Source organism: Nestor notabilis, unplaced genomic scaffold (genome assembly GCF_000696875.1).
Source record: "Nestor notabilis isolate BGI_N333 unplaced genomic scaffold, ASM69687v1 scaffold21058, whole genome shotgun sequence".
NCBI lineage: Eukaryota > Metazoa > Chordata > Aves > Psittaciformes > Psittacidae > Nestor > Nestor notabilis.
The window spans coordinates 5,655-14,918 of record NW_009941734.1 but is presented as its reverse complement, the minus strand read 5'-3'; the positions used below and the strand labels follow the sequence as shown (position 1 = coordinate 14,918).

Sequence of the window (9,264 nt, the reverse complement as noted above, 5' to 3'; positions counted from 1 at the left end):
CCTCTGGACTTGCTCCAACAGCTCCATGTCCAGAACTGCACACAGTGCTCCAAGTGGGGTCTTACCAGGATGGAGTAGAGGGGCAGGATCATTCTCTAAGGCTCTGCTCCAGCCTCTCCAGCCCATCCTGGCCCTGCAGGGAAGGTCCTCTCATAGCTTTTTGCTTTTGTCTGCTGGAGAAGCACTGAACTCCATTAGGAGGGGGCAGACCCTGCCTCACAGGGTAGCTGGGGATGCCTCGTACGGAAGCCTTATGCGGCAACAAGCGATGGTCCAGAGCCAACAAGCTCTGCCACGGGGTTTCTCACATCCTCTGTGAGATGCTGCTGAGATGTTGAGGAGCTGCACACACCAGCAGCAGTGCCTCAGGCAGCTGCATCTTTTCAGCATTTTTGACACCTCTGAGCATTTGGCTGCTTGGCGGAAGCACTGCCCTCATCCACAGAGCAAAAGTTCTGGTGGAGACGTAGCAGAGCCCTTCACCAGCTCTGAACTCCCAGTCTCCAGATCCTTCTGCAACTTAAGTGGGGGTTAGAAGCATTTCAGGATTAGAAGCATTTCAGGTGGGGTGAGAGGTGCAGACCCGGCTGTGCCAGGGCTCTGCAGCCATGGAGCGCATCCCTGTGCAGGGCCCTCTGACGGCGCTGGGGCAGTTCTCCTGCTGTGCTTTAGTAGACAGGCAGATGGTGCCATCAAGAAGCACCAAAGCTGGCTTGACAAGAGCTTATTGATTTTTCCAGAAGGGTAACAAATTTTCTCCTTATGTACCAGTACCAAGCCTAAAGTAATCTGCTATATAGCAGGAAGGGAAATCAGCTTTCAGTGTGATTTAGGGAGGACTGTGTTGCATCCAGACATACATCAATATGATCTTTCTCGAGTGATGTTACATGCTGCCTTAATAATTAAATAGAGATAAATAACATTTATGACTAACACTGATTTGTAGCTGAGTTAGGGCAGCAGACTGAGTGCCAAGACCAGCTCCTGCACCCGGTGAATGGCTTTTCAATGAGTCACACTGAGTAAGGATTGACCCTGGGCTTTTCTTCACCCCAGGGGTCTCTGATACTGGGTGTATGACTGCACAGAGATGTAACTGTGGAGCTGGCTCTTTTCTTGACAGACTGAGAATCTGGGAAGATTTCAGGTTAGCAGCATTGACCGGACATGATGGTTTTGTCTTGTCTGGGTTGTGGCCAGACAGCAGCAAGGGGCTTCAGGAGACTATGCCACCACCAGAGCTTTTCTCCCCTGGGGTGGTTCAGCCCCTCGTGTCAGGCACTGTACAAACACATAACAAAGAGATGGTGCTGAGTTTGCAGTCTCCTCTCTTGATCCATGTGACTATCATTGCAGATGTGTGGCAAAAAAAGCCTGACAGGTTTTTACCATGAGACTTTTCTGTATCCATCTAATGATAAAGCCAAGTCTGTCTTGCAATGGGAATCCAGCTGTCTGAGTACTAGCAGAGGAAAATAACAAGCTTGGTTTCAAGATGTTGGATGCTGCTTATTCCTGAGCCCGAACTTTCTATCTGTGGTCCCTGCTTGAGGCTGAAGCCCTGGCTCAGCAAAGGGGACTATGGCAATGCTTTGGCAACCGCAGCACGGGCTGACTGAGTCCAGTGGGCTTTGAGCTCCAGTTGTTGGGAAAAAAGCCATTGAAAAGTGCCCTTTCCAATGAAGAAAAGCAAAAGCCTCTGCTGCTTCCATCGTATTTTAGAGCACCATCATCTCTTGGCAATTTATTACTAATGCAGTATATACCATGTTCACAGCAGGTCACTGGAAATGTACCCGGACCCATTCATCGTTTTTAATAGCAAAGCAGCACTTTAGTGCAACATTAATTTAAATTTGCCTTCCTGCAGAAAACTGGTGGAAAGGGAGCCTTCCAAAAGATACATTTTTATTAGCTCTCTCTTCCACATTTGGCTGCTGATAAATATTTATTTAGACATACCCTGCCAAAGGCTTTAAACACAGCCATATTTCACTTCCTTTCAGAGGCAAGTGGTGGCAAACAGTCGGCAGCAATGGGCAGAGCCTGCAGACAGACCCAAAACTGTCTTCCCATGGTGGCTGGGGAGTGTGACTGAAGCTTCACCACATGGACATGGAGGTCATAGGCAGGGTGGGGGGAGAAATCCCAATAACTTGGTGGGGACATGAGCTGTGGCCCTTGCCAGGGCTGTCCCAGGGGAGCCTCAGCCCAGGGTCTAGGGGGACACCCCACACCCTGAGCTAAAAGGAAAGGCTTTTATGGACTGAGGTGAGTAAGTTACTCCCTCAGGGGTATGGGACATGTTATGGGATGCAGAGGAGGAACATCCTGGGATTGCACAGGACTTACTGTGGGATGTCTAGGGGAGAAACTAAGGGTGGGGAAAGGGAGGAATCTGGGTGGTGTGGGAAGGAACAAGGGTGGGGAAACAGAATGATAAGGGGATAAAAGGGGCCAGTGACATGTAAAGAATTGGCTGTTTGTATCAACCAAGCCCTGTCTCTTTGCCCAAGCCCTTTGCCTGGTCAGCAGGGCTGGTTTTCTCATGGAACTCTCTTTCAGATGCTTTTCCTGGATGAGAGACTCTCTGCTCTGTGTGCACATGTGTGTTTGGGGGTCTAGGTGAATCACTAGTGAATATGAAGCTGGACTAGGTGGTAACTGGGATAAGAGGTGTTGGAAGCCAGGTATCAAAGCAACCTGGCTAGAGGCACCAGGCATCTGTGCATTGGCTACTGGAGGGACTAAGAGGCCCTGACCAGCTACTGGGGAGATCTGGAAGTTAACAGAGAGACCTGTGTGTATGTGTTTGTGCGAGAGCCAACTGGAGATGAGAGGACCCAGGGGCCAGCTAATGTATAGACCAAGTGTCTCAGGCCAGTGGCTAGAGGGATCCATCTTGTATATATGTCTGTGTAAGTATATATATCTTCTGTTAATGGGCCAGGCACATCCACCTTGCTTGGTTCAGACACACCTGAGCTGACAAAAGGTGCTCTCAGAGGCATTGAACTGCTCAGAAAGCAGTCCTTGGTGTGATTCATGAATTGGATGTTCCTCTACTAGTCTATTAGAGTACAAGACTACTCTGCTTGTCCCTCAGCCCGAGCGATGTACAGGTTCCGCCCCCGAAGCAGTCTCACCCTGATAGAGGAGGTAGCTGGCATAAAGCACGTTTGGGAACATGTGTAGATTGGGAAATGTGAACACATCAACAGTGTGAAGATACTTTCAATGATGGACAAGTCTGCTAGCAGAGATGAAGCTGAACAAAGAGGCTTTCAAGGCCTGAGGGACACCTCAGTTTAGTTTTGGCAAATAAAGTTGCAGTCCTTCAGCCTTTTCATATGCTACTCTGAGCTGCTGTGGAGGAATACCATGATCCAGCCCTGTATTTCCATCAAAACATAATAACAAATTACAGGCGATTGCAGAGATACACTCTAAGCTGATGAATTATTTAAAACAGATGCAGTGCATTTCAGAAAATGAATTTGATTAAGTGGCAAGATATTATGAAGAAAACTGAGACAAAGCCTAAGAAAATCTGTTTTCATAAAATATAGCATGCTTCCTGTCTGATGTTAATTTTGAGTAAACAGACAAATTAGTAGGTAGACTGATAGATTGTCCACTAGGAAGACATATTTACACAAGAAACTAATACAAAGTGGAGAATGTTCTTGCTAAGAAAGACATATTACCCTCTCTCCACTCCATCTGTGAAGCAGGCAATGAACGGGAAATAACACATGAAGCTTTTCTTAGTTTCAAACTCCTATTCTTCCCAAAGCCATGTACTGTGTGCGTGCAGGTATGTTTTTGCTAAAGCACTACTGATGTGTCACATTGCAGATGCTACTGAAGCTTACAGTTTCTGCCTGAATCTCTACAAAACACATTGTAGATTGTCGTGTCTTTAATGGCTTATCACAATATATAAAGATTTATAGGGAGAAGTCCTTTATTAGTGCTTTATTAGATGGGATCTGGAAGAAGTGTTTGAAAACATGAGTGTCCAGGAGCTTGTCTGTTGTTTTTTCCAACAAAGTCAGCTTGTCTACAAGCCTTGTCTTAACAACATTCTTAGGCATGTAGACTGCTACAACACTTTTGCATGAAATACATGAGCTATCTTTGCAACGAAAATGGAAAATTGCTCTCACATATTGCTTTATTATTATGTACTCATTTTCTTTCTTTCTCTTTATTTCTATTGAAAGACATCAGTATCATTTACTTGCATATTTGTTTCACTGAAATTGCAAAGATGCTCTTATTTAATTTCAGTGCATATCATCATATTCATCTAATAGAACATAAATTCCCCTGTTGCTTCAATTGGACATCTGTCTTAAACTGTTGTGGCAGGGAGTAAACAGTGTATTTTGCCTCAAGAATGGCCCTGTTGAATCATATGTGAATGTTCATTTAATTTCCACCTTCTCTTCCGTAGTACTTATTTCCTTTGTTTTTTATTTTCCTTAATAAAAAGTCATATTTAATATTTAAATTCAAAAAAGTAAAAAAAAGGTTAATAAAAAAAATTATTATTTTCCTTTCCTCTCCCCTTACCTTCCTCTCTCCCACTCCTTCTCCTTCTCCTCCTTTCCTCTCCCCTCCCTTCCCCTGCTCTCCCCTCCAACACTGCATTGGAGGATAGCACTTCTGGCTCAAGTCTAGCCTGAATATTGACTGCTGGCAGTGTGCTTCTATATGGATTCATCACTATTGATTTGTGTTCCAGGTTTAAGACATGGGATGTAGCACTTTACCCAGCGTCAGTCTCATACAGACTTTCTAGCTCTCCCACAGCAGATATCTGAGCTATTTGCATGCATGAGTACAACCACCGTGCCAGCAGGCCTGGGGCAGGAAGCCCAACGTCAGCTAGAGGTTTATCTGTGCTGCAGGCTGCAGGGGCTCCTGCAGACACAATCTTACATGGGAAGGATGAACTAGCATCCACTGCGCTCTGTGTTGCTATGGGGGGATTGCTTCCTTCCAGCTACTTTGCAGCACAGATGTGCACATCTCTTCTGTACAGTCATACAGACTATAGTTTGTGGTGGAATAGAGAAGCAACCACAGATGCATGTGTCTTAGGTTAATATCCTGACTACTGGGCTATATCCCCTTCTTTCTGAACCATGGGGCAGTGCTAAAATACAAAAAGGGAAATTATCCAGTCTGTGGATAGTTGATGATGCCCTGAAATATGGACAATGGTCCAATGGATTTCTGGAACAGCCACATAGTAACTTGCCTTTGCAAAAGTGCTCCGAGACAGATAAAGAAGAGCATTTTGATTTTTTGACAAAAGTAGCAAAACCAAAATTTATACAGCTTTAGCAAAAGCCTGAGGAAAAACCTCCCATGTATTTCCCTTTTGCAGTTGCAGAGGAGTATACAGTGGAGATTGCTAACATCTTATTTCACATAAAATCAATAAAAAGGTTAATGTTAAGAAATAGAAACTAAGATCAGTGTAATAACAACAGTTTAATTCAAAGATATGTATAGCGAATACTGGGAGTGAAACCAGTTACCCTTATCTTGAACACAAAACCCTTCTGGGAGAAAATACTTATTTATTTAGATTGAAAACAGAGGGCAGTCCATATGCTGACTAGTGTCCTAGTAAGCAACAGCCAGTGTAAGCTCAGGTTCACTCTCAGGTTCACCAAAGTGGTCTGAACTTTCCAAGTAGTGAGAGCAGCAAGTGCTCAGCATCTCTGCAAAACTGCCTCTCTCCAGTTAAATACCCCACATCAGAGGCACCTGGGACACCTGTGTGCTTTAACTCATCTGCAGGCTAATCTTTCCCACCCACAGGTACACACATAAAATGGAAATAACAATTTAAACGTACCTACATAAATACAGCTTTTTGAAATACACTGATGTATGTTACTACCCAAATCAGAAGCCCTTACGCACAGCACACACTCACATCCAAGCTGCATGTGTTTTAAAGTTTGGGTACAATATCACGTTGGATCAAGGGGATTATTGTAGACCGAGGGGAGAGGAAATGGAGGTTAAGAATGGTCCAGGAGGCAAAAGGGAAAAGGCACAGAAATCAAGAAAAAGAAAGCTCCAAGAAGTAGATGGTTCACAGTTACTTTAGGCAGCAGTACAAGTTTCTCAGTTTTGCAAATGTAAATAACACCTACGTATCACCAAGAGGTGGGTTAGTTTTCAATTCATGTTGAGAAGTGCTCAGAGATTCTTGGAAGAAAGGTACTTTTGGAAATGTATGTAAAATATTGTCCTTGAAGCATCTGTTACGCTGAAGTGTGATTGTGGACTTCAAAACTGCTTCTAAAAAGTGATGTAGAAGGAAAGCACCAACCCACCCAATAATGAACACTTGGCCAGCCCCAGTATTTCTACCATCAATAGAGAAATAGTGGTGGGAAGAAAATAGTCTTAAGTGTGTATTTTACTAGGTCTCTCACCTGGAAAAGCTAGATTTCTAAGTATTCAGCTCCAGGCGGCATCAGCAGTTTAGAAATTTGTGTTTATTCCCACTTTGTTTCCCCCTGGGAAACTGTAACTGAGCTGCCAGAGTGATGAAACCAGCATTGAGGAAGTCAGCAAAAGAAAGTGATAAGACTTCCGTGTTCTCCTAGTTCATGACAGTGATGCTCAATTAGCCTCAAAACTTTACTTCAGGGTCAAAAGGGGTTTAAAAAATGTTTCTCTGTCCACTTGCTGTGTTACAATATGTACGTTCAAATCCTGAAGTCACGTTATTTGCCCACCTCCAGACTTGTGCCTTTAATGTCAGTCCATAATCAGTTCCTTGGGCTGCCAGCAATCAGTGCTTCACAGAAGGGAGTAGTACGGAGATGCACCCGAAGTCTTTCCATTTTGGTACATCTCTGTGCCTCTCTGAGATTTTCTGCCTGGGTTGACAGCACGTCTCAGCCTCTTTCCAGATTGTTCATGACTTGCAAAGCTGAGAGTGTGGTTGTTGGCATTCCCTTTACTTCATGTCTTCTGCCTGCAATGGGAAGACAGAAAGATTTCAGATAGATTCAGACCATAAGGACAAAGAGGTTTAGAAATTGAAGTCTGGTCTACTTTTAAGGTAGGAATTCTATCAGGAACTGGATTATCCCACCTCAGATCCAGGCTGGTTTACCCTAGTTTATTTACTTGTGCCTCAAGAAGAGGTGGAGCTAGCACTGCCTTCATTGTATGCATTCCTGTTGCATTTATGGAGCCAAGCTCAGGCCAGAATGAATCCCAGAGAAAGTCAGACCTGTTCTTCCAGTCAGACTACTGGATATGAGTGTGGTGACACCTTTCCCTAAGGACATCCTTCAAGGAAGTGTATGGAAGGGAGCACACACCAGGAAAACTTCTCAGCACAGCTACTTGCCACTAAGCCTTGATACCAGGAAGCCAGGATTAGATTCGCTGAACCACATATTCTTGTGCTTGTCCCAGTGGTGCTGGTTTAGGTTCCTGCCCTAGTGTGTGTCTATCTCCCTTGACAAAAAAAACCTTTGTGGAGAACTGTAGCCTGGTCATTGCCATTTCTCAACACCAATACTCAGCTCAAATCTGGAGTTGAAGAAAAGAACAAATCCAACTTTTCAGGAGTGACGCTTTGCAGATAGAAGGCATTTTTTAACTCCTCAAACATAAGAGCAGCCCTTACAGCACCTATGCAACAGCAACAAAGACATCTACTTACCTTTCCACATGATGAAATCCGACAACATGTTCACTCCTCTTATAAAATTCAGCAATACCTATAGTGTCTCTTTGTCCTACTTCTGTCATTCAATGCACATTGGCTAATAATCTCCAGGGCTGTATCAACACTTTCTTTTGTCTTGGCAGAACACTCGAAGTAAGCATATGCCCCAGTGCTGGCAGCTAAAACTTTTCCTTCTGTTGTGATAATTGTCTTGCTTCCTGGAGTAGTTAGTTTCTTCATAATAACTCCATCACCCCTTAGTTCTATCTTGGTAGCCACCAGAATAATAGGTACATTAATAATGGGGCAGAACATTTAGATTTTTGGAACTCAAAAAGTCAAGGATGTTTTGCTGAGTCAGGCCTGCCCACAGAGAAGCACATTAAAATAATGCCCTTGTCCTTGTAGAACACTGAGAGGAGATTTCAGTAACTGACTTCATTCTTCCCTGCCACATCGAAGAGGATTAGTTTCATCTCTTTCCGATCTACCTCTGTGTCAGTGGTGTAAGCATCAAATAGAGTTGACTTATAGGACTTGGGAAGCTGTTCATTACACAGAGACATGTAATACCACAGTAGTCACCTCCAACTACAGTTAGCTTTCTCCTAATGGCAGCCATTCCTTGAAAATTAAGATAAAGTACAAAATGGGTTATTCCCATGCTGGGTTTTTTTTTTTCCCGCCCCTTTCATTTCTTTAGCTTTTGTGCAGGGTAGAAGGAGGAGAGGAGAGAAATCCCGTTAGTTTGGAATTCTTCCCCTTATTTCCCTTTTTTCTCCCCATACTCCTGTCTTACCTTTGTTGCTTTTTAATTTCTCTATTATCAGAATATTCTGTAATTGTGATTACCTACTTTGCTCTTGACTGTTATTACAGAACAAAAAATGGAGGTATAAACCAAGTCTGGATGCATCCAGGACTCCTGCTGCACCCTGTATTTCCATTTTATCATCTCAGACATTGTTTATGGTCAGTGTTCAGTCCATAACAGATTTCATTTTCTAGATTCAATGACTTAATTTTGTGAGTGAGACAGAGTATAAAACACTGTACTGAACAACTATCCAAATCAGTTTTCTTGACTACATTTTTCCTGCCATGGTCTGCTGCTGGAATTCTACCCATGGCAATAGCTATCCTATGTAAGTCCTAACTATATCCTGTTTAAGTCCATGCTGCTTTTGCTCATAGACCTCTTGTCATGTGGGAGTGAAGAAAGTGTTCTCAGTCTTCATACATTAATGGTCAATTTATATGAAGTATGAGTTTGTTAAACATACAGGATAGTGATTTCCAGCATCAATCTTCTTCTATTTATTGATGTTCAATATTAGATTGGTTTCTTCTAATATTGTTGCCACCTCAGCTTACTTTACGTCGCTGGTTCCTCTGCAGAGAGGACTTACCACCACTCTTCAAAGACTATCATGATGACCATGGTATTTAAAGGAATAGGTCAATGTTTCTTAATATAGACAACTGGTCCACAAAGAGAACCAGATGACATCATTGTTTTTTAAAGAAACCTTACTGGCAATAAA

General features: G+C 43.4%; 1 pseudogene; it reads right to left on the bottom strand.

Moving 5' to 3' along the window:
• Nucleotides 1–7,753: 7,753 nt before the first annotated feature.
• LOC104399774 lies at nt 7,754–8,342 on the bottom strand (annotated as a pseudogene).
• Nucleotides 8,343–9,264: the final 922 nt, after the last annotated feature.